Source organism: Varanus komodoensis, unplaced genomic scaffold (genome assembly GCF_004798865.1).
Source record: "Varanus komodoensis strain SLA01 unplaced genomic scaffold, ASM479886v1 scaffold33, whole genome shotgun sequence".
NCBI classification, from domain to species: Eukaryota; Metazoa; Chordata; class Lepidosauria; order Squamata; family Varanidae; genus Varanus; species Varanus komodoensis.
The window spans coordinates 7,358,284-7,383,708 of NW_025335817.1; the positions used below are offsets into that span (position 1 = coordinate 7,358,284).

The 25,425-nt window shown below is 38.5% G+C and overlaps 1 protein-coding gene across 1 annotated transcript in view; it reads left to right on the forward strand.

Moving 5' to 3' along the window:
* Window positions 1-25,425, forward strand: part of FGF7 (fibroblast growth factor 7) — a 38,577-nt gene that overhangs the window by 1,565 nt on the left and 11,587 nt on the right. The gene's annotated exons all lie outside the window — the stretch shown is intronic.

A 25,425-nucleotide genomic window follows, 5' to 3' on the forward strand; every position in this document is an offset into this window, starting at 1 on the left:
TTAAAATGCGTCATTTTAAATAATATGTTTCTAGTATCTTGTAGATCTGCTAATGCACTACTTGCAGCTGGTTGCTATTAGCAAAGAAAGCCCCACTATGACAAGTGAATTAAGGTTGTTAAGTATTAAGGGCTCAAACCACAAAGCTCCATGCTCATAAAAAACTTCTGAAACATTTAAGAATGCTTGTAGCACAACTACCTGTTTGTATAGTTTCATGTATCTCAGCATTTATATCAACACTTCTCCACATCTCAGATGTAAATGGAGACAATGATGAATGATATCTTGCAAAAATTATCCTGACACTTTGCCAAGCTTAGAATGATGTTTCCATTAATTTCACAGTCCTTTATTACGCCAATAATAAAATACAATACTACTCTCTTATATCAGTCCACCCATGATTTTTTTCTGTGTAGTTTAACAGGGAAAGCAGCAGTATTTAAAAAAAAACCCTTGCAGGATATCGTTTAGTGACAATCCTAGCAAATCCACTTCATTTACATGGTTTTCATATAATTTAAAAAGCTACCATAATGAATCTGATAGTTGCAGTGGTATCTTATTTTGCATAGGTAAGTACTGAATGTTCTTCTAAAACATAATGTTAACATTAATGTTTATATACCTTGCAGTACAGACAAAAATAGTCAGGGGAAGTGTTGATCAAGAATTCTTGTATTTCATAGCTATTTGGTTTGCTAGCATGTGGCCCTGTCTGTACGCACTTCTGTGATGTTGCAGATACTACTTCTAGTGGTCTCTGTGACTCACTTTTTTTCCGAATTTGCTATCTGTATTTGACTACGTTATTGTCGCAGGCAGGCCATTACATGGAATAAGATAAAATATTGATGTAAAAACCTAAAACCAAGCCTGCAGGGTTTTACTCTGCCATTATGCCGGCAGTTTCTTACTGATATGGCAAAGCAAAGTAAATAAAAATCTTTAGATTGTTTTTATACTTTTATAGACTTTGTTTCTAACTTCTGTAAGACTGAAGCGAGAGATAGTCATATTTTGTTTTCACTAGCTGCCTCCTGCTTCTCTTGATGGCTTTCTAGCACCTCACACTGACCAATAATGATAGAAATGTCACTTTCCTTCAACCCCTATTGAGTCAGCTATCAATTTGGTATCGCTGAAATATATTATCTCTCTCTTTTAATGGTCTTCATGCCAGAATATCTTGATGCTGGTGTGGACAAATGCTTTGGAAATAATAAAGCAAATGCTTCAGTTTCTGGACTAGGAGCTAACAGACTGTAAAATTTATAGCAGTTTGTGAACTCAGGTAGCGAAGATTAACTGTTCTAAGTCAATATAAATGGATCTTACAAATGTGCAGCCTTTACATTGCATTTTATATAAAGTATTTTACTTCTCTTCACACAAATAATTTGAGGAAAAAATATCTGTACTTCCATGTTTAACCAGATCAGTTATCAGGGAAGGTCTTCGCCATACCAAACTTTATAAGTAAAATAAATTATCGAAACTGATTTATTCTGAAGTCTTCCTATCAAACATATTAGAGTTGACATACTAATTTCAGTGGGTTTAAAGCATACGAAGTTTTTCAGAGTGCTGAAGGTGATTGTGAGTAGAGTAGATAGAGAACTCCTATGCAAGCAAGCTCCCCTTTCAGCTTCAAAGGATGGGGTACCTTTATCCATACAGGAAACAAAGACAGACAGACAGACAGACAGACAGACAGACAGACAGACAAGGAGTGTTCCCTAAGTTATCCTCTTGTACTGGAAACAGTGGAGAAATTCTCACACATGTTGAACATTACATGTGAATGGACGCTCCTGTGGCTGAAGTTGCCACTTTGGTATTATTCATCGGAAACAAATACTTTTGAGATCAGCCAGTATATTTTGTGAAAGCCACAAAATCATGTTACGGCACTTTCCTGCTACTTACATTTTATCAAACCCAGATGCCCACATCCTTCCTTCATGCTCTCAAAGATGAACATTGGTTTATAATGTTATTCAGATTCATTTCCAGGTTGACTTCTGCTAATACAGAAGAAAGATAGCAATGTACTTACACAAGAAGTAGCCAATGACATGCAGGGTATGGATAAAAGATATAAAGGTTAGAAATTGGATATTAATAAGTGGACAACTTCCCTGCAGTGTAATGACGCAAGACAGAACCAAGTTGTTACAGTGTCACCTCACAAGAAACAAATGGAACTGGGCTGTCTGGTTGTGCTTGTTTCCCAAACCACCCGTTTCTTTGCTTCCTAATTTGGCATCGTGCAAAGGAACTTGGGGGCTAACTAGCAACACAAAAATGTATGTAAAGGTGCCAGAACACTATTCTTTTAAAAGAAATGCAGATGTGTAGGACTGTTAACTCTTTCATCAACTTCTGTTTTTCCAAACCGTAGGATGCAGAATGCATCTGCATATGGGTGAATTGATTTGCCATATGGAATGCAGAAGTAGGGGATGACTTCTAGCCTTTTATGCAGCCCTTGCAACAGAATTTGTTGTGATGGCAACAGCAAAGAAAACCAACACTTGTGATTTTTCTGTGAAACAAAATGCACTTTGTTTAACAGTGAAACTGTAGGCTGTTTGTTGGGCATGCTACAAAATTGAAGGCAGGAGCCTAGACCACCAGTGGGTTCTGTGTGGGTGAGGAAATTGGCCACTGGATCCTCAAAAGCCATTTCTCATTTCCTCACCCACATCAGTACTGCCCATTCAGTACTACTTCCTCTGAGCCCAAACTACATAACTGTCCAGAGGAAGAATACAAAGCAAATGGAGGATGTTGCTCCATTTCGCATCTCCTGTAATTCTTTGCAAGTTCAGGAAGGGCAGGTAAAAGCAGAATTAAAAGCTTGCAGCAGAAACACCTGGGTCAGGAGGTGCCATGTGGGTCCCATGCAGAGGTGTGGGTCTCATTAGGCGCCCAGATATGTGGATGCCAGTCTGGCTTACTTTGTCATGGAAGAAAAAATGTAACATGGGCATTATTAAAAAGTCAGCTTTTGAAGAGAAAACCAAACCCTGACCATTTCCCCCTCACTTATAAAGAAAACTCACATGTTAAATTGCACAGTATAATCTTGTGGAACCCTAGAAGTAGGTGCTATTAGAAGTCTTGCGAACTCAAGTCGTTTGGGGCATTTCACAGAAACCAATTTGTCTGCTTCAACATTGCATTTTAAATGAACAGGGGCCAAACGTGTGACATCATCGCTATCACCATGTCTGGATTTTCTCATGATTAACTCTACAGATTCCTAAAGCTGGAACATGTGGTGGTGGTGGTGGGGTTCTGTTTTCAGTTAAAACCATGCATTATAAAGCAGACTGTAAGAATATAGAATAGTATGGAATTTACCCATGACAAACTTGTGCACTTTGGATTTCACACCAGCATAAAAATGCAAGTTTGTACCACTAATACATAAAATGTGTGAATTAAAGCCTATCTGTTCATATTTCATTTAGGTACTCAACAAAACAGATAGCAGACAAAGACAATCTTCTCTCAGCTGGAATGCCTGATGGAAAGAGTAACCATCAGTATGCTTTCGGTCTGACAAATGAAAAATGGCTAAAAGACATGTCTATTTTCACATTAGCTGATATACTGATGTGGCATTCAAAAATAGGCATAATATATGTATTTGTGTATTATAGCTACCCCACCTTCTAATAAATATATCACTCAGAAACAATGAAAATGCCAAGCAGATGAAAGCAAATTCCATATTCTCTGAGTTTTTCATTCAAACTTTTAAAGTCAGAGAATAATGCAACCACATGAAAAGAACAATAGAAGAAAAGCAAATAACCCTGTCATCCAACATGATGGTTCATCCTTTGTTTTATTAATCATGTATGGCTATGAATTACTATATTTCTTTTGAATAGTGAGAGAAGATCCATAAAATATTTTAATCTAATATGCACTGAATTTACACTAAGTTTTTACTTTTAATATGAAAGTCATTGAAGAAAGAATTCTTGGGAAGGTTTTTGTTCATGAAAAATCTCTACCTTCCATTTTTTCCCAACTGTTTAAAGCCACTGCTTTCACTTTTTTAACTTCAAAAGGCAATGAAATCATAGCCAATCAGGGATCACATAGTCAACACAATGATGCAATATAACGACAAAAGTAATGCACTAACTACATGATGACATAGGTCAGGGCAAAGTCCTATTATTTCCCTGAATGCAGGAAAGGAGAAAAAGTGAATATATCTCAGTTGCCCAGATAGATGGAACCATATTTCCTATCTGGTGTACTGCATATGGATTATTAGTACCTCAGCAAAGGAGATAAACACCTGGTACCTTTCTACCTGGACATGTTTGCACCTCTTTGCAAAGGAGGATGCAAAATCACCAAAAAAGGTAGGCAAAAATCTTTGTGCAAAGCAGCACTGCTCTGACTTGGCACTAAATCACAATCTGATTTCTGCACAATTTGTGAGCAGAGCAGCAACCACTAAGAGAACAATTAATAAGTTGCTCTTGCTGAATGGCCAGGAAATAAAACAAGTAACTTATCAAGCAATGGGCAAGCCACAAACATGGCTGGTGTGTGACACTCAGTTTGGCGGATCACATGCTGCATATTACGCTGTGAGCTGCCCCGAGGCTTTGTTGTGATGGGGGCGGCATAGAAATGTTTTAAATAATTAATAATATTTCTTTGGTGCACACATTTTCCTACCTACATGTAGCACAGTCATCTAAGCTGCTCTACCAAGGAGATAGAGGCTGGAGGGACTAAGTATTCAGGTATTCAGCCACCTTTTGGTGCAGCAGGAACCATGTTTCACCCTGACTGGTGTGCTACATAAGGACTACTGCATTGCTCTCATGGGAACTGCTTTGATTCCCAGTCTTGCTCCAGTTTGATTCCAGTTTTCATAGCATCCATGTAGGTCAGCCTAATCATATCATTAAGGGAGGCAGATGGATTTTTTTCTGGCAAGTAGGCACTCTCCCAGTTGCCAAAAATATGATGGAGTACACTTTGGTGCCAGCATAAACAGATTGTTTGTTTGTTGCTCTGTAGCTCAGGGATACCCACTGACTATAGCTTGGACAGGTCGAAACAATGCTAACATCTGCTGTAATTCAGGAAAATCTGAGCTAGGTCTCCTGATGACCATTTAGTACAGGGTTCACCTCTGGAATATGAAATACATAAAAGTGTGTGCTTGAAAATGTACAATTCTCATTCTTTCAGCCACTGAAAGTGACAAAAACTCTCAGACTGGAATGTGAGGGTACATAATTAGGCAACAGATATAAAATTAGGCTTTGAAAGGACAAGCCATTTAAATATCAGTGATGTTTCTTAACTCCTGGATTGGCACCAACAAGAGCTGAGCTTCTTCTTGGACATCAAGTTGGTGACTAGAGAATAAATTTGATGAATAATGATAGAGAAGCCAGAAAAAATCACTCTGCAGCTGACATAAATTGCTGATCTACAGCTTGGGAATGGAAGCGTACAGTGAGAGCCAAAAACCACTCCCATGAAAGAAGCATTGATTGAAACAGATGCGAGACAAAATCCTGACCTCTCAAACCATTTCGTTTTTGCCCTTAGTATCTTTCCTACTTCCCACTGGCATCGTTCAAATGAAACAATGTCTCTAAATTAATCACGGTTTATTAACTAAGGATAGGGTTTTTTTAAATACATTCTGTCTTCGCATTTCCTTTCCAATCTTTCCTTTGTACAACCAGCTTCAGAGTTTCTGTCGTGTAACAGTTTCCTGTTATATCTGAACCAAGAAACTGTGATATAATCGCAGAGGACAAACCAGGATATGAATCTAGGATCAGACCATGGTTTATTATATCGAGATCTTCTTATCCCAGCCAGGGTACTGAATAGCATGACAGTGTTGAAACAGCATTCAAGCATTTTAACACTTATTTCAACATCATACCCCCCCCCCCAAAAAAAGAATTGCTGTTTTCTATTGGCTAATGTCTGAGCCGTAAATTTGACATCCCCCATTCAAACATCATGTTGGTGGTTAATCAAATAGCAAGGCAAGCTAATTGTTCTGAGTCTTCCGTCTCCATTCACAAACTGGAGACACCAAAACTAACCCGCCTTACAGAGTTGATACAAAAATGACGCAGGTAACACATTTAGAACTTTTTGATCACTCAAACACTTATATGTAAAATGCTTTTAAAATCAAGGGGGCAGCAGAGTCATGAGGGAAATGTTTTACACATCGGAATCAATATGATTTCTCTTATAGTTTCTACTTTACTGATATTTTTAGTATTGAGGTCTGGAATTTCTCAAGCATCCTGAAGTATGTATCCACAACATAATATTTACTTTATTTATTAAGTTTTCATTTATTGTGTTATTTGGTATGCTTTCAGATGTACTTTAACATATGTTCACCATTTCATTTGTCCTGATGTATGTTGATGTGGCCAAATGAAAATAAATGTATCACTCAATTAAAACATGACATTAATTCCTATTTTTAAGTACTCATTTCACATCAATACATTCAAATTAATAATTAAATGGATTGCTTTGCTCTCAGAACCAGAAGTCTTGCTCCACTACTGCAGCTAATCTAGGTAAATTAAAGACTTCAAGCATTTCTCTGGTATTCTAGCATAATAAATGTCAAATGTATTACTACTTTTGCAAATTATATATGCCAATGTCTGTTTTGATTTTGTTCACTTATGGTGGTCCTGGTATATTAGAATAGTAAAAAAAAATAAACTATCATAATTTAGGAAAAATGATACTCTACCAAATTACATGAGATATTTGCATTAAAAATGGAACAACATGGGCTAATTTCTATAGCTGCTGTACTGTTAGCCTATGAACATTTCAAAATACGATATCATTTGTATGCATGGAAAAACTTAATCTGTGTAACAGATGCCACTAAAAACTTGGAAATGGGCATTCACAAATAAGAGTACTGAAAATAATTATGAAATGAATGTGCATTATTGATTTATGATTTCATGTTCATGAAATCCAACTTGAAAAAAAAAATCCTGGAAAATTAACTTAGAATTCATTGATGTATCTCCTATACGTCAAACTACATTGCTTCATTATCACTTGCTCAATATTTTGTATTGGATTATTCCTCCCAATATTCTGAGCCAAAATTTTCCATCGATGTGACAGAAGCTTTATTCAGATTAATGCAGGGCATATAGGTCATCTCATATAATAGCCCAGCTATCTCTAGCCCTGATTCGGTTGCTTTCCTTGAGGTGGCATCTACTTTTTTTGCTTAGTATTAGACAGCCTGAGATGGAAAACAAAGCTTTACATGTGCATATTATCACTATTATAAAATATATATAGCTAGCCATCTTGTATATTATTTATTTATTTATTTATTTAGCGGACTTATATGCCGCCCCATTCGCCTAAGCCTCGGGGCGGCTTACAAATAAATATCATTAATACAATAAAATGCAATTGGAGACATCCTGGCCAAAGTTGTTAAAATCAATAAATAAAATCAACAATTAAAATGCCGTTTCAATAAAAAGGTCTTTGCCTGGCGCCGAAAAGCAAATAACGACAGCGCTAGGCAGACCTCTCTGGGGAGCGCATTCCATAGGTTGGGCGCCACCGCAGAGAAAGCCCTCCTCCGGGTACTCACCCTCCTAATGTCCTTCACGGAGGGCTCCCGGAGAAGGGCCTCTGCCGCCGATCTCAAGGGGTGGGAGGGCACATAAGGACGTAAGTGGTCCTTTAGGTAACCTTTAGGTATGAGGAGGACCTGGACAGTTTAAACATACGTAATCTCCCCTTGATCTTTTTCAATCTGGCTTTTTATCTGATGGACAGAAAGGGTTTGATAGATTTTGATAAAGATCTGCATCTGGACACAACAGGAGAAATATCTCCCTGTTAACCTGCTTGGAGTTTCAAGACTTCATAGTCGAACTCCAAGTTCTGCCCTGAGATCCTTCAATAGGGTTGCATTCCCAGGCCTTGAAAGATTTTCCTCTCCATTGAAACTTCAGATTATCATGAAACTGGCTTTCAGAGAGGTAGGAATATGTGGCACAACCTTTCTTGGATACAACTTTCCTCACATCCCATTGGCAAACATGATGGATCAGCGGGCCCTCTTATCATCAGTCATAGTTTTGGGAGTGTATATAACCCAGCACTGTATTTCTGAAAGCTGTATTCCAGGAGCTTTCTGGAATATTATTTGGACATTTGTATTCAAGAGGATGAGGGTGAACAAATACTACAATACTAAATTCATTTATTTATTAAAAACTTTTTAATACCATCTGTTACTGAGGTCTCGGGATGGTTTGACAGTAATGCAGAAGAAAAAAAGAAAAAAGAAATGGGTTTATCTATCTCCTAGGGGGCTATCCATGTAATGTGTTTAACATGTTTTATCATATGACATGTTCCCAGCCAAGATGCATTATCTGCCAATAAAGCCTTACTGCAGTTTCCAACCCCTAGGAAGGTAGGATTGTCACAAGCAGGGCAGTCCCTGTGGTTGCCTCCTGTCCCAGAATTATTACATGTTCTCTGTTAGAAATGCATATGTATTCTTTGGAGTCAGGTGAAGCCCTTTCCTGTTTGGTTCCAGTAGGAATTTGGGGATGAGTTGGAAGGGTCCCCCCTTTTGTTGCTCTTACGTAGTTTTTAAAATTACTGTTTTATTCATATGTGTTCTATGCTTGCATTTTTAACTTTCTATAAACTACCTTCTGAACATTTTTTGTTGAAAGATGATCTAGAAATCATGCACATAAAAATAAATACAGTGTGGAGGCCTGATGTAAAAAATTACCAAGAAGCCCAGTCACTTCTTATCATGAGATCAGTTGGTCATTCTATGTATTGCAGGCAAGCAGTAGCAAGTCTCATATGTAAATCGCAAACTAGGGCTTTGCAAAAATCAGCAAGAACACTGGTATCTTTAATATAGAGAATTTACAGAGCTGATTCAGAGGTAGGGAATTACTGGCATCTTGGATTAAATCCATTTCTTTACCACTATATACCATGACGAAGAATGCAAAAATTCTGTCAGTGGACAGCATCCAAAACCACCCTTCTCCTCTTAGTTTCACAAGCAGACAGCAGAATAAAAAATGTGGGTGGTGCTGGCACAGAAGACGTAGCGGTCAGGGCAGCCAAAGGATGCAGTAATTCAATCCATCCTCCTGCAGCTTCTGCCACAAGTGCTCAAGAAACTTGAGTTGTGCCCTTTGACAGAAGCTTTGATTCAAAGAAAAACAGTGTATCCTTTGGAACGTTTGTGATGTGGATGGCCAGGTGTGTTCAGTACCCGCCAAGGTGCTTCCTACTTCTAAACACAAGCTTTAACTATAGACCAACCATTTGTGCAGGATACAAATTGTTCAGGCATTGGTATCCATGGCTTGTGATTTGACACAGACAGAATTTTGCTCCATTGCACTAACTGGTGCCAATGGTCTGTTTGGTTTGCCCCCACTGTGTCTACTTTTGCATAGCCAAGGGTCTGCAGTGTCTGTAGCTTCCCCCCTCCCCCTCCCCCAAAAATCCCTCCCATTTGGAAATTCACTGCATCATAACTATGGGATAATCCTAGCAATGATAGTGACACAAGACATTCCATGAACATACAAAGCTGCTTAATGCTGAGTCCAGCCTCTACTCCATCTAGCCTAGTACTGTCTGATCTCATTCAAAGAAACTGAGAATGTTTGCAATTGCAGCTGCAGTCCTGCCACTGCTGATGCTGCTAAATGAAGATGCTAGTGGCAGATCTAGAACTGTATGTGCAGGCCCTCCTGAATGCTCTCAGTAGTAGAATTTGGCTGTGTGCATGAAGCCTGATCAACAGCGTGACAATCTAAATTCCACACAAGGTAATCCTAATCTAAAACTGGCTCGGCTCACTCTTTTGGCTATCCAACAAGTGCCCTTAGTAACAAGATCATCCCCAATCCCTCCCTTCTAAACCAATGTGTCCTGCCCTCTCCTCTCCTCTCCTCTCCTCCAAAATTCACATTCTCCTCTCTTGGACACTAACCTTATCCCATTCTCCATGCCTCACTCTCCCACACATCCCATACCTGTTCCCCCATGGGCTCTCATCCCTCCTCCCTTTCACTTACTTCATAATGGTTTTCAAAAGAACAGCAACAAAAAGCTGAGTATAAAATTTAAATTGAGCTCTACTCTTGGTGATTTATTATGGGTAGCTGGCACTGCATAGTACCTAATAGAATAACGCTTTCTTTCCCACAAAACATCTCCAGCTGTTTTCCCATAATTTAGTTACAAAACCCCCCAGTTGTTTGCTTTCTCAGGCTGCAGAGAAAGCAAATTTTATATTATAAACACCTTACTAAAATTTATTCAAAAACCTTTGGTGTTTTTGCTTTTGTTAAATTAACTGCTAGAAAACTCCAGAAGATATTGGCATCAATTTCTAGATGCATACCTAGGAAAAAAGCCAGAAAGACAATGTCTCAACATGTTTAATTATTGGTAGGTTTGTTCCCCTGCACACACCCACTCTGCTAACTTTGGAATAATATATGCAGCTATTCTGCATAAGGCTGTTAATCTGCCACATCTGCTTTTGCTTTTGCCACAGACGTGAAATACCAGTGTCATACAAGGTATTTCCTTTCTTGCATTTCTACATAACTTCTAGGTGGCACTTTGTTACAGCAAATAGTACAAATACTCAAGAGGAAATCGTGCTGTTTTTCACCGTTAGAAAAAATGAGCTTTTCTACCTGAGTCATTTATTGTACTACCTTATAATTGTGTACAAGTTCTTTAGATGACATCATGATCCTTCTGTTTTGCTTCTTGTTTTCAAGAGCATTTTCCCAGGTTTCTTAGAGTGAGGAAATGGAAGCATTATTTCTGTAAGTGCAAGAAGACAGTATATTCATTCTTGTGTAATTGTGATATTCTGCTATAGCACTCTGCCACCTAGAAGTTATGCAGTGGAACAGCAGGAAAGAAAAGACTGTACAGCTCAGATCTCAATTCTGTGACAAAACTGAAAATAGATACAGCATGGGAGGGTGACAGCATCATCTGAGGAACCTTTAAACAACTGTGAGTAAGGAATGATGACTGCACAACCAATGCCCTGTATACATAAGCATATAGTCACTTTTTCATAGCAATTAACTAATTTTTAATGCTATAAAAAGATACCTTGGGAAGTGAAATGAGTTCTTCCTACTAAACTTGTGCTAATATACTGTTGCCAGCAAGCACATTCCCACAAAGCAAATATATCTGTGCATAAATAAGAATGTGAATTGAAATTGAAAATGTTATTGCCACCCCATTTATTAAAGAAAGCTGGAATATTACATGATCAAATGGGAGGAACATAAGAAGGTGAAATTGGTGTTAGAAGCTCTGCAGGTAGAGGTGAGTTTTTTAAGTATGGCACCAATTTTCCTCAGCAGTCAAGAAACAATCCGTTTAATTTTTCATCAAGAATTTTTGCAGAAGTCTAGGATTTTAGAGTAGCTTGTTTGGTGATAATGTGGTTATATAATATTATTTGTTTAACATTTCTAGATATAGCTCAGAAGATTTAAACAGCAGGGCCAGATTTTGTAGATACTTCTGCAGTGAAAATGGCCAGATCTTGATCAATGTATCTGTATATATTCTCATACCTAAGATAAACAGAGAAGTTCAAGTTTTTTAAAGAAGCTGATAATTGTGAACTTCTTATGCACTTGTATGAAATTCTTGTATGGGGATTCAGGAAACCCAACTGGTTTAGCTGCCTGACTTGAGAGAATAAAATTCACCAGACCATTTTCTAAGTGGTTCTTAAGTTTAAAATTAATACACATTTTCCCTTGATTTCTATGTATTTATTTTAGACCTACTGAAATCAACCATTAAGCCAATAAGTTGGGAACATAAGCAAAGCTGTGCTGGGTTAGGGCAAAACCCAGCTGGTCCGGCATTCTGTGTCCCATAGCAACCAAGCAAATGTCCCAGTGGGAGGCCTACAAGTAGGACCTAAGTGCAGTGACTCCCTTGCATTCATTTCAACTGGCACTGAGAGGCAGTTGAATAATAGCCATTGATAGACTTGTTCTACATCACAGTTACTTTAAATGCTGAAATCATGTCAACCAGTTACGTGGGCCCTCACGCAAGAAGCATCCCTCTTGACAGTTTTCCTTGCTTACCAGATTAACTATCCTGGCACATAATTAGTAGAATTAATGACAGCCAATGTACAATATATTGAATTATTAATGTATCAGGAGCAAGTCAAATAGACAATAGAACAGTATTAAGTATGCAGTCTAGAGGCATGCAGGTTACAGTGTTGTGAGGATCTGAGAGATCCAGGTTGTAGTCCCTGCTCAGTCAGGAAGGCCACTGGGTGACTTTGGGCCCTGATGCTGATGCAGCTACTTTCCTTCCAACTAAAACAAACGTTCGGGCAGGCAAACCAGCAGAAATAAAAGAAAAGAAAAATGGAAGGACTTCCTAGCTTCCAATATGATCACCGCCTACCAGGTCTTAAAAATTAGTGGTTCCTCTTTCATGGGATTGTTCTCTAAATGTTTGGCTAAAATTGTTCCAATTATTTGGGGATATAGCAATATGAATGTTTTTATAAACAAAACCTGTTTTTGCATGTATTTTCCTAAAACTGTTTAATTTCCTTATATTACATTACCATTTAGTGAATGAAATGTTTTTTTTTTCCTTTTACTTAGCTCTTTAAAGAAAAGAAAACCTTGTAACAGAGTTTTGCGTAATTACTAGGCTAAGCGATTAAGTCTTACTATGAAATACTCATATTATTAAAATTACTATTAAAATGCATAAGAGCATTTCAGCACCTTTACTACAAAAGCCATTCAATGGCTGGCTGCCTTTTGGCATCTCTAGAGGAAAGGAAATGCAAAGGTGAGTTGCTTATACAGAGAGAGGGGCTGTGGTAGGATAAAGAGAATCACCAAGGTCAGACAGGACCCCTCAGAAAGTAAATGTTAGAGGAACCTATGTTTCAGAAATAGGACCAAACCAGGCTGCTACAGCCAAACAAAGATACAGCTCTTCAAACTCTACAATCTTCCCAGTGCTGTCACTCACTATTGGTATTCAGGTACCATGTGAAATATGCATTAAAAGGCAACAGATTTCCAGTATATCTAAACTAACCCAAAGAATTCTGGGAAAAGTGCTTTTCCAAGGGTGGCCAAAAGGATGTTAGAATCTTTATTTCTTTATCAAAGTATAAGTCCGAGGGATTCTTTTTGCCCAGTTAAATGGGCTTAAAATGGCTTTGAACTCTCATACACTGAGACATAGATACTTGCTCAATAAGTGATCAGGTTTCACTAACATTTTAACTGTATGTACTTATTTACTTTGAAGTAGGTCCTATTAAGTTCAGTGAAGCTTTCCCCCAAGTAAGTGAGCACAGAATTTCATCTGCGGGTGTGCTGCATACAAAATAGTCAAATATGTACAATTCTAATTTAATGTTTTTATCTATGTTTTTCATTTGGGAAGAAAAATACTACTGCATAGAGAGTTTAATGTATTATGATTCTGAGTGAGAACACTGCTGAGGGACCACAGAAGCAGCTGAGCCCAGCTGCTGGAGGGTGAGAGAACTCTAGAGGATACTGTGCAGTAATCACAGAGCAGGATTAATGGACAGGCTGAGTACTCAAATATATTCTAAATATGGTAGCTGGAGACAGCTGCCGACCATGCCCTGATATGCTCCTGCGGTGGCCATTAGAAAAAAAAAGTGCTGTGTCAATATACAGTTCATTCTCTCACCCTGAACCTTCTCCGTGAAGAGAGGTTTGGGCAAATGCACAGTCTCTTTGTATCATTGGGGTAGTTCAGAAGTCTGAGTAGCCAAGAAAACTTGGTAAAAATGTGCTTTTCTGTGATAAAGAATTCCACATGCTAGTACTGAGCTGGGTGATGTGCAGAGATTCAAGACTTTACTAGTATAACTTCTTCATAGAGTTAAATAAAAAAGTCTTAGAATCAATGTAGAATATGCTCCTACCAGAAACACACCAGAGCTGCTAAATACTTCCCAAACAATGTGAAAATAAGAGATGAAAACAGGAACATTTCTGTTGTTCTCAATTTCAAAATGTTGGCATAATTCAATCTCCCCATGCTGGCTAGAGCTGATAGAAGTAGTCTAAGGCAGCTGCAGGGCACCAGGTTGGGGAAGGATGTTATAGGCACTTTCTTTGCCAAGATATGTAGATTCACTGGCCTGACTTGCATGCAACAGCAACTATTTCTATTTTTGTAAACTCTGAGCTCCTGTGGTTGTAATCCTTCCCTGGTTTCAAACTCTGGCTTGTTAGGGGAGAGAGCAGTCAGAACTGCAGGGACAAACAACATGCTAAGCAACCCAGGGATGGAGTGTCTAGTGCACTGGCTCATTATAATGCGCAAAAGCCTCTGGGCTAACCCTTTCCCTACCCACTCATGTGCGCAAACTGGACTATTACAGATGATACAACTTGGGCATTTCCACAGACCAATATGCTGTATTTTATTGCTGGGCTTTTTGGACATGGTGCTTCGTAAATACTGATTATTAGTCAGATTTGTTGCATTCAACTTTTCCACAGCATTCTTGAACAAAATGTTTGTGCTCTCTGCTGAGGCTGCTCTGTGGATTCATGAAGGATCAAGTTATCAGTGGTTATTAACCATAATAGCTAGGTGGAAACTCCACCTAACAAAGCAGCATTTTGCTTGACTACCAGCTGCTGGGAAAAAAACAAGAAGGGAAAGCCATCACCTCCACGCCTTGCTTAAGAGCTTCCCAAAGCTGTCTGGTGGAACATGACAGGGGAAAGAATATAGCACTCCAAAGTCTTTGCTCCTATATGCAAGTTAATTTTAATGCTATCTTGCATTTCGAGCAGTCTGCATGAGGAGATCAGCATACTTCTTCCAAGCAGCCGGCCGCCCCTGCCACCACAACCTCCACCTCTTGGTTATTACGACGAAATTGTGCCCTTAGGCACCCATTTGTCTGTGAATTGGAAAGAAAGACTAAACTTGGAAACTCTAGTTAGGAAAATGTTGTAATTGCTAGGCTATAACAATTAGTGTTGTTTACTTTCTTTCCTCTGTCTGTATTTTGCTAAGCAATGTGATTAGATACCAAACAAAAAGAAATGATCCTGGAGGAATAAATGATAGAGCCAAAGAAACTTGAAACTTGTTTCCCTAGCCCCGCAACTACTTTTTTATGGCTCACTCATGCAAGCTTATATATGCAGCACCATATTATTTTCTTCAGAAAGTTTGTTATGTTTCCTTCTGGCATTCGCAGGCTGGATGGGCTTTATCAAACAAAACAGAAAAGTCTCCCTTTCCTCATTTTCAGAGGATCTATACTAAATCATTAATTATTGAATGATTATTAATTCAAGTGTAAGGACATTTCACTGGAGACCAAAGCCAAGATCATCCATATTGTTGTATTCCCAAACAATGTATGGGTGTGAAAGCAGTGAAGAAAGCTGACACATGAAGAAAGTTTATGCATTTGAAACATGGTGCTGGATGAGAGTTTGACAGAAAGAGACTGACAGAAACACAAGCATTTCTTCGGTTTAGATCAAATCAAGCCAGAGTTTACTCTAGAAGCAAAAATGACAAAACTGAGGCTATCCTACTTTGGACACACAATGAGAAGGCAAAGCTCTCTGGAGAAGACAATCGTGCTAAGGAAAGTCAAAGGCAGAAGAAGAAAAAAAAGACCAACTATGAGATGGATTGACTCCACAATGGAAGCCCCAGCCTTGAGGTTACAAAAGCTGAGCTGGGCTGTCATGGACAGGACCTTTTAGAGAGCTTTCATTCATAGGGCTGTTGTAAGTCAGAGACGACTTGATGGCACATAACAACATTAATTTAAAGGTTTGTGTTGGGTGAGTTCAATCACTTCCATAAATGCTTACTGTGAAAAACGGTTTACAACAAAGAGTCTCGTGGCAGTTTAAAGACAAGGAAACTGATCCTGGCATAAGTTTTGGGGGAGACTGTGCACTTCATCCAATTCATGAAGTATTAACTTCAGATTGGCAGAACTAAATGCACATGTGCCAGCAGGTCCTCATACTGGAATCTCATTCCTTAAAAATACAGCAAAATGAGAATGTACAACTAAACAGTACCTGTCACTCAAACAGGATTATCCTAACCCAATCCAATTTGACACTCAAGGTTGCTTCAGATCTGACACTGGTTGAATAGACCTATTCTATACAAGCACCTAAACTATTTAACAAATGTGTGGTCCATATACATGGCAAAGGAAGCTCCTGACTGGTTGCAGCTCCCTGCAGCATCTATCCATATTGCAAAATTCATTCTTATAAAATTCAAGGCCTTCATACATGATGTTCCAAGGGTGATGACAATATATATTTCTATAGAAACTTGTTTCTATATGGAATCAGTTGCTGACATTACTGACTTTATCTTAAATTCAGAATGTCTTAACCAACCAAAATGTCTTAACCAACTTACAAGCAGTGCAATAACATGGGCGCAATCACTGAGAGCACGATCCTATCTGCCATCAAGTCATCTCTAACTTACGGAGACCCTATGAGTGAAAGCCACCCAAAACATCCTGTCCATGACAATTCCATTCAGCTTCTCCAAGTTCAGGACTGTGCCTTCCTTTATGTATTAGACTCATCTCATATTTGGTCCTCTCTTTCGTCTTCTGCCTTCTGCCTTCTGTCAGTTCAGGGTATTTGCAAAACATTCCTCCAGCACCATCCTTCAAACACATTTTCTTATCAGCTTTTTTATTCACTGTCCTGCTTTCACACCCATACATTGTGATGATCTTGACCTTGGTCTCCAGTAAAACATCTTTATAGTTGACAATCTTTTCTAGTTCCTTCATTGCTACCGGTCCAAGTTTCTCAGTCTTCTTCAAATTTCTTGGCTGCAGAACTGAAGACTGAGCCAAATTTCTATTTTTTCATTATTAACAGTAAAGATCTGTCATTCTTCTTTGGACACAATTTTTGGTTTCTTAATATTCAGCTACAGCCCTGCATTTTATACTTTTCTTCTTTCACTCTTACCAAGAGTTGTTTCAAATCACTGCTGCTTTCTCCCAGTAGTATAACATGCCACTTTTGATGAAATAAATCCTACAACACGAAACATCCCCAAGCCAGGATGGCTGCCTGGGGGTGGCATGAGCCTTATATACACACTGTCCCAAATCAGTCTGGAGATTTTCCAGCTCCAAAGCACCCTCCCCAAACCACTTTTTCACCAGAAAGTGAGTAATGAGGGAGAAGAACAAGCAGTTGTTCCCCATCTGGCCCAATTCTGAATGTGTCTTGGGTGCTAAATGCAGGTTCACTGATAATAGAGGAAGGGAAATTTGTGAATGTTAATAAAAATTCATTTTCTGTCATGGCTTTTGCAGAATAAGCATGCACAAGCATTCTCCTACATGCATGTTTCACTTACGAGACTTACCAGTGCTTTTGTGCTCACTGCTCCCACCCAGTTCGATGGTCTAATGCCATCAGCTTGTTTTTTGCTGTTTAAGTGAAGGGTGAAAGATATGTAACTGCCATATATCTTGTTTTGGAAGTGAAGCAAGGTGCTTTGGAGTGTAATTTTTGAGCTCAAGAACACTGGAGGACAGGGTTATGCAGCCTCTCTATGTTGTCCTTCCTCTGCTCTGCCCTGTCTGATTTTGACCTTTTTTTTAACAGCACAGAAAACAAAAGTGCACAGCTACAGATAACACATCATTTGAACTTCAAGTCAGAGAATTTAAATTAATGGATCAGAACTTTTATGGAGAAAGAATTCTGGAATGTTGCATGTGAAATCTACATATGAATCTTAGAATATAAATTTGAAAAATTATGACCGTACAATGAAAAATGATAAAATATAATACCTGCCATTTACGTCAACTGAAAAACATACAAAGACTCACTCTGTCATGAGAAAACTCAAAAGAGCATTTTAACCACAATTTTTTTTTTTTAGCACAGGCAGTCAGTATCAAATATTTTTTATATAGCAGGCAAGAATTCTCTTTCCCACTTAAACATGTCAGAAGCTGATTAATGGCAGTATAACTCTTGGCAAATTTTGATCAAGAAATATATTCTACATACATGGTTTTACAATGAACATAACCTTATAATTTAAAAAAAAATTCCATAGCCTCCCACAGTGTTTGCAGCCTACTCAAATACAAGTTTATGAACAATGAGACGCAATACCAAGAAAATATAAATGGGATTGCACTGAAAATGTAACTAGTCAGCAAGCAGTATTCTGAAATGAATGCTTTGAATGAATGGAAGGAGCTCCAAGGTTCTACTTCTCACCTTTCAAAAGTAATATGTACACCCTCTTTTCAAAGAGACTGCTTCCTCACCCCATTCTGTGGGATCTAGGAAGAAAGACGCCTCTGAGGAAATGCATTTTGCTCAAGTAACTTTCTCCTAAAGTAACTACAGTTGCTGCTTCTAGTGGCTAGAAGTAGCTAGCCCCATCTTAGAAATGAAAATTGTATTGAACTATTGTACAAATAGTACAAATTGTACTATTTGTATTATGTTTATTTATTGTATGTAAGCCGTCCCGAGGCTCATGTGATTATTTAAATATTTACTTAAATAAATAAATATTGATTAGGTCTAATGTAGTCAGTTTCATTTTGAAGGAAAACTGTGGCAAGAGAAAGAGAAAGGAAAAGAAAATGTTCTTGCATATGAGCCCAGGAATATAAAGGATGCTGTAAGTGGTTATCCAGGAATGTTAACAAGCACCCAAATGTCACCTTTCTTGAAAAAATGTTTCAAATTGAGACGATTACCAAAATCGTGCAGAACACTAAAATGGAATGCACCATGTTATCAACCAGTGGTGCCAAAGATACCATCTAACAAGTGGCTGAGCAGTCACCCACAACTGTCCAATAAAAGTGCTGATAATACTAACAGCTAGATCAAATTATTCTTATTTGGTACTATTTGTAGTTTGATTGCTAACCAAATCCTTTAGTTTCTATTTAGGTAGAATAAAGAGTCAGGAAGATGCTTCGCCCCCATGTCAGTCATCTGCTCCAGGCTATAGCTTTGAGAGTTGGCTAAGCAAAGATAGGAAGAAAGGAAGGAAGGAGGGAAGGAAGGAAATGTCAGACAAAAATGACAAGTACATGGTTTATTTATTTATTTATTTATTATGTATTTATTAAAACATTTCTATGCCACCCCTTGCCGAAGCCTCGGGGCGGCTTACAACACAAGAAAATACAATAAAATACAAAAATAACAATATAAAATTAAAATTAGCAATATAAAATAAATAAAAAATATAAATGTACTTTGGCCCTACTTGTGTGTGCAGCTGGGAAACCACAGTGTCTTGAGGGGATGATGATACAGAGTAACATAAGCAAAAGGGAACCGCCCCCCCCACCCCAGAGTTTCAATCTAAGTCTAAGTTACAATAGGAAAGGTGCATCAGAAGGAAAGGGAGGGACAAGGAGAACCAGGGATGGCTATGAACTACTGCAGTTAAAGGGGCTTTTATCTTTGTTTTGCTTGGGAAGTGGACTCAAGAGTGAAGGTCCATGGTCAATTCAGCTGTTTCCATTACTCGCATTAGTCTCCCTACGTCTGCCAGTCTCATGCTTCCCAATTTACATAATCACCCTCACTGGGCACAGCTTGTCATGAAGTCCAAACCCAGCAAGGGTGGGTTGACTGCTCTGTTCTGAGGATTGCTAGTTGGAGAATAAAACCCCTTTTCAGTAGATCTTCAGCAGTTTGTCTAATCTATTTCCCAATACATTCCTGCACATATTATCTTCACAAAACATGCTTCCTTTTATCAACACTGTATGACAAAGAAAATGTACAAAATGCTTGCAGGAAAACTGGAGTCAGAGTGAACCTTTGTGGGTTTCCTGTTAGTTTTAAGGTGATGAAAACTGGTCTTGTCTCAGTTTTACATGTGGTCAACTCTCACCATTACTATGCCAGTGAAATCAAAGTGTTTAGGAAATATAAGGACTCAGGAAATGCCAGATAGCTCCTGACAGCTGGAAACACGTGCTGCCAGACTGGAGGAAGTTGCTGCTTATGTTCTCGGCATTAATTTACATGTAATTTAATAGACTGTTTTATACTGCTTTTCATTCTGGAAAGGAGCAGCTGTTCTCTAATGCCTACCTCCCAGTGGTTAGTGAACTGATGGTTATCTTTACCCATAGTGTAAAAAATATAATTTCATAAAAGTTAGTAATACGGTATCTTCTTGATTATTACCTGGGTAAGATCAGTATTAAGTTTTCAACAAATGGTATCATCCTTCTAATAAATTGCCCAGGACTTTTTAAATTGTGTGGCATTACTTTATGATGGATGGGATGTTCACAGCATTGTTCTCTGTTTGCTCTGCTCTCTCTGGATCACTTGGGGGCATATCCACTTGCACCTACAATGTAGTGTTGACTTGAGCATCTGGAGTGCCTATTTTGTTTTCCAATGATACTTCCTGATCTTTTGGGATTTGTCAGAAACATATCCTGCCAGACTAATCTTATCTTTCTTTTTAAAATGATTTATTGAATTGAATGGATTGTGGGTATGCTGAGGTTGTAATCTACATTGATTTTGGCAACCCATGCCTCCCTCCCTCCCTCACTGGGATTCCTGAACTGGAATCTGAAGAGACATCTGTTTGGAATGCTCCAAAGTCTAACTCCATATTTCCTGCATTGAGCAAGTCGTCACTACAAGTCCTATAAGTTGTATTCCAATTGTATAATTTCCATTTTGCCCCTTCTAAATTTTTAAACTGACTTACTTCTCCAAAACTATTTTCACCAAGGCTTCCAATAGCCTTTGTGGAGTCAGATCTAAATACATCTTCTCATGCCTCAGTCTTCTGGACCTTAATGTCATCCTTTACTTCTTAACTCAATCTATGGAATGCACTCCCCAGAGAGGTTCGCCTGGTGCCGTCGTTATTTGTTTTTTGGCGCCAGGCGAAGCCCTTTTTATTCAAATGTTATTTTAATTGTTAATATTATTTATTCATTTTATTCTTTGGCCAGGGCAACTTAATTTATATTGTTAATTTATATAGTTTTATTGTTCTATTTCTTTATGGTTTGTGAGCCGCCCCGAGGCTTCGGCGAATGGGGCGGCATAGAAGTCTCCTAAATAAATAAACAAACAAATAAACTCTTCCTTTTTGAACTTCCACAATTTGGGAGACGATCTATCCTTGGATTGCCCAACTATTTCCTTCCTCATGTCTCCTCTTCTTCATCAACAGCAATCACCTGTCAGTTTCCCTTTGGTGGGTATCAGTCTACTTTCATGCTGCTCCCAATGGCTAAAATTGCTATCAAACATCTTTCTTCTCCTCTTTTAGATACTTATCTAGATATTCCACTTCTTCAGAAAAGCCTCCTTTGAACAGATCTAACTTTCTGTTATCCACTACTCCACTTCAGCCTGACTTTTCTCTATTCAGTTCTCATTTGACATTAACTTTTCTTTCCACTTTTGTCCTGCTTCGTGAATATAGATTAAAGAACCTTTGGTCTTCTGAATGTGTTAGAGTAGAATTGTACAGGGGTTGCAGCCTAACACCCCTGAAGATCGGCAGCTTCAGGAAACCATCTGGATAGTGTCCAGGTCATTTGGACACATCAGAAGCTGCCTATACTGACTGGGTTCAGATAACACAATAACCCACACTTAAGGGTTGAGTATGGGTTGTGGTACAAGGATCTGTTGCTGAAACATGGATTATCATGCTGTCTGAAACCAGTTGAGGTAATAACCTATGGTGAATAACCCATGGCTTGTTAGCACAGCTGGTTTCTGACAACACGAAAGCCACATTTCAACAACCACCCATGGTTGAACAATAATCCACATTTGACCCATATTTAATCTTTACGTTTTGGCACTTATGTATTACATATCTATACCGCCCAACAGCCAAAGCTCTCTGAGTGGTGGACATCAGTTTAGAACAAAACAAAACAGTATTAAATACAGAATAAAAATTTAAGTGGTTAAAACTATAGTGTAAAATAAAATGAGTGCTAGAATAAAACCTAGCAGCAGTACAAAGATTTAAAATACAATGCATAATTCAAAACAGACTTTAAAATCCTGCTTCATCTAGCCCAGCACTGTCAACACTAACTGGCAGTGGCCTTCCTGAATTTAAGCAGGCAGTTTTCTAGCCAAGGCATTGTACCTGGGATTTTCTATATGCAAAGGAGATGCTTTGCCACTGAGCTGTGGCCCCCTCCCTTACAATTTATGTGCTCCATACAGTGCTGAGGATACTAAACTCTGCTGCCAAATGTTACAGTGGTCATAACTGTATGCATTGGTGACGTACTCTGGATTTGTGATTAATCTGTTTCATCTGAACAGACATCATATGGAAAAAAGCAAAAAACTGGAAAAGTAATGCAGGAGTTATTTGCTGAAACATTGAAGATGTTCAAAACTGAGAGACTGAACTGAGAAGCAAGATTCCTCAGTTCAAGTTTTGCTCCTTCTCTACTCATTAAATTAGCTGCTCTCACTCAGCTCTCCATCTATAAAACTTAATGTTTAAGGAATTTATATCACATCCTTTGACAAATTCCCAAGGAGCTTTAAAAGCAGATAACAGCCCTTCAGTTGAGGAATGCCTTCAAAATAGAGGCCAGTCCTTGCACAGCCCTTGAGGCTGACCTCTGTAAGAGAGGACAGAGAAAATACCTGTTTAGAAACAGATGTGTGGCATTTGAAGTGATCTGTGTGTCAATTGCAGATAATTTTTCACAGAAATGGTACCTGCGTAGGAAATGTATATTGACAGCATCATATTGTGTCCTAAACTACTTCTTTGGAAGTGTCTGATTGACTGTCAATGCCCTGAAGTAAAAGGTACATATCAGCATAAATGTCTAAAGGTTTAATTTGTAGACTATCATGCAAATGGAATCAAAGGACTTTATGGAGCTCGCTGTTATAGTAACAACAACAACAAATCATCCATACAGTGATCCCCTGATTGATTTATCTGGGTGCATACATGCAAAAACATTGTATGCAAATAGGTCATTCAGGTGATGATATCATCATCATCATCATCATCATCATCATCATCATCATCAGGCATTCTCATGCATTCCTGCACAGTTCACAGGGTTGTCATGCAGCAAGTTGTATGCACAATTAACTTCATGTGTATATTCCCAAATAATATGGACGGTAGCTCCTAAAGTGGTTCATATTTTTAATCTCATTTAAGAATGCATTAAACACTTTTTTCTACAGAACACTAATGACTTGCTAATGTAGCCAGAACAATCAGTTAACAAAAATTTGTCAAATGAACAGTTTTTCATCTCAGCAGGGAAGTAAATGATAATGTTGGCATTCTTGGCATTTTAAAAAATTCATTTGGAACGTACCTTGTTTTTGTTTCTCAAACAATTATTTGATAGCTGTTATTAATAACTATCTCTTAATTCAAAAAGAGAAAAAATGGAATGTTATTAATATAGTATATTTAACGCCAATCAGCGTTAGTGCTATGCAACAGGTGGCTTGGTAAACTGCCGAAGTGGCTTATTCTTTACAATAGTTGCAAAAATTTTCTTAAAATTGTGCTTTGTAATTTTATCTACCTTAACTTTCTTGTTGCATTTCTAAGGCTAATAGGCTACATGCAAAGATAGCCTTCTGCCTGCAGAACAGCTGGTGGTGGTTTGAGTTTCCCCTCCACCCTGAACCTCTCTTCACGCCGCTCACGATTTTAAGCAGCCAAATGTCCTCCTGCCAGCGGCCTTATGCAATACAGCATGGGCCTGTGAGCACTAAAGTTCTACACAGTGCTAGTGCACTCCCTGCATGGTGGTCAGAGGTGACCAGCCAGTGCACCATGACTCTCAGGCAGGCTGAAACCAGTCAGAGAACTGTTATCTGCAAAAGTTGTATTTGCAGATTATTATGCTTTAATCTTAGTTGATCCTATAGAGATATGAAAGTGAAAATAATGCAAGAGTAAGAAAAGAAAAAAAGAAATTCACTGTTTTGAAATAAACACTTTCATGTGTGCATTTGCAGAAAGATCAGCATGAACATGAATTATCAGTTGTACATTTATTTCTAATTTTAATATGATGACCACGGGAAATAAATTGAAAATAAAACTAGGATCATAAATCAGTGCTGCAACTGCACTTATAATACTGCATACAATTCTGGTTACCTTGCCTTGGAAAGGACAGTATTGGATTGGAACAAGTGCACAGAAGGGCAAATAAAATGATCTGGAGGTTGAAGCAACTCCATTCTATGAGGAGCAGCTACAAAAACTGCGATTGCTTAGCTTGGAAAAAATGCAATTAGTGGAGAGGGGGGAACAGGATAGGCCTGAACAGCATGCATGATGTTGAAAAAGAGACACTAGAGCAATAGGACAGTGGGACCAGCTGCCTAGAGAGACATTGCAAAAGGACCTGGACAGCCATCTGAGTGGGACGGTGTAACTTGGTGTCCTGCAAATAATTCCATAAAATAATACAATGCTACAACATGGACAAGGTAGCTTAAAATCATTGATTTGAAATTCACAAACACACACAGACACACACACACCAATTAAAAAACAATTAAAATTCCTGGAAATTAGAACAGTTTTCTCCTGGTGCTGAAATGCTAGTAATGAACACACCAAGAAAAACTTCTTTGGGGTGCCTATTCCAGAGGTGTGGCACAACCACCAAAAAGGCCCTCCTTCTACTTGCCATCCTCCTCAACTTTTCGAAAGATGGTTCTTTAAGAAGGGCCTCTGACTCAGATCTATATGGATGGGTAGGTACAAATGGGAGAAAGCAGTCCTTCAGGTATCCTGCTCCCAAGCCGTTTAGGGCTGTATATGCTAAATCAAGCACTTTGAATTGGGCCTGAACCTCAACTGGTAGTTAGTGCAGATGGTATACAATTGGCACGATATGGGTGTGTGGACTAGTTTGTGTCACTTTTGTATGGCTTTAAAAGGGAACCAAATGCATTCATGGAGGTGGAGGAGGCTATCAATGCCTACTAGCTTTGCTGGCTTGCTTTGACTTCTGTTATCAGAGGCAGCATGTTTGCACCATTTGCTGAAGAGTTTGGGCAGGCAAAACTCTTGCTTGAAGAATCCTGTGGGAAGCTGGTATATATCCAAAAATATATGGAAAATAAATAATACTGCTTCTAGAAACTCTTCCACTTAAGTCTGGTCCATCATTATGGTATGCATCCGGTAACGTTAATAAAGGCAATCAGAAGTTATTTTTACATAAAACATCGACCT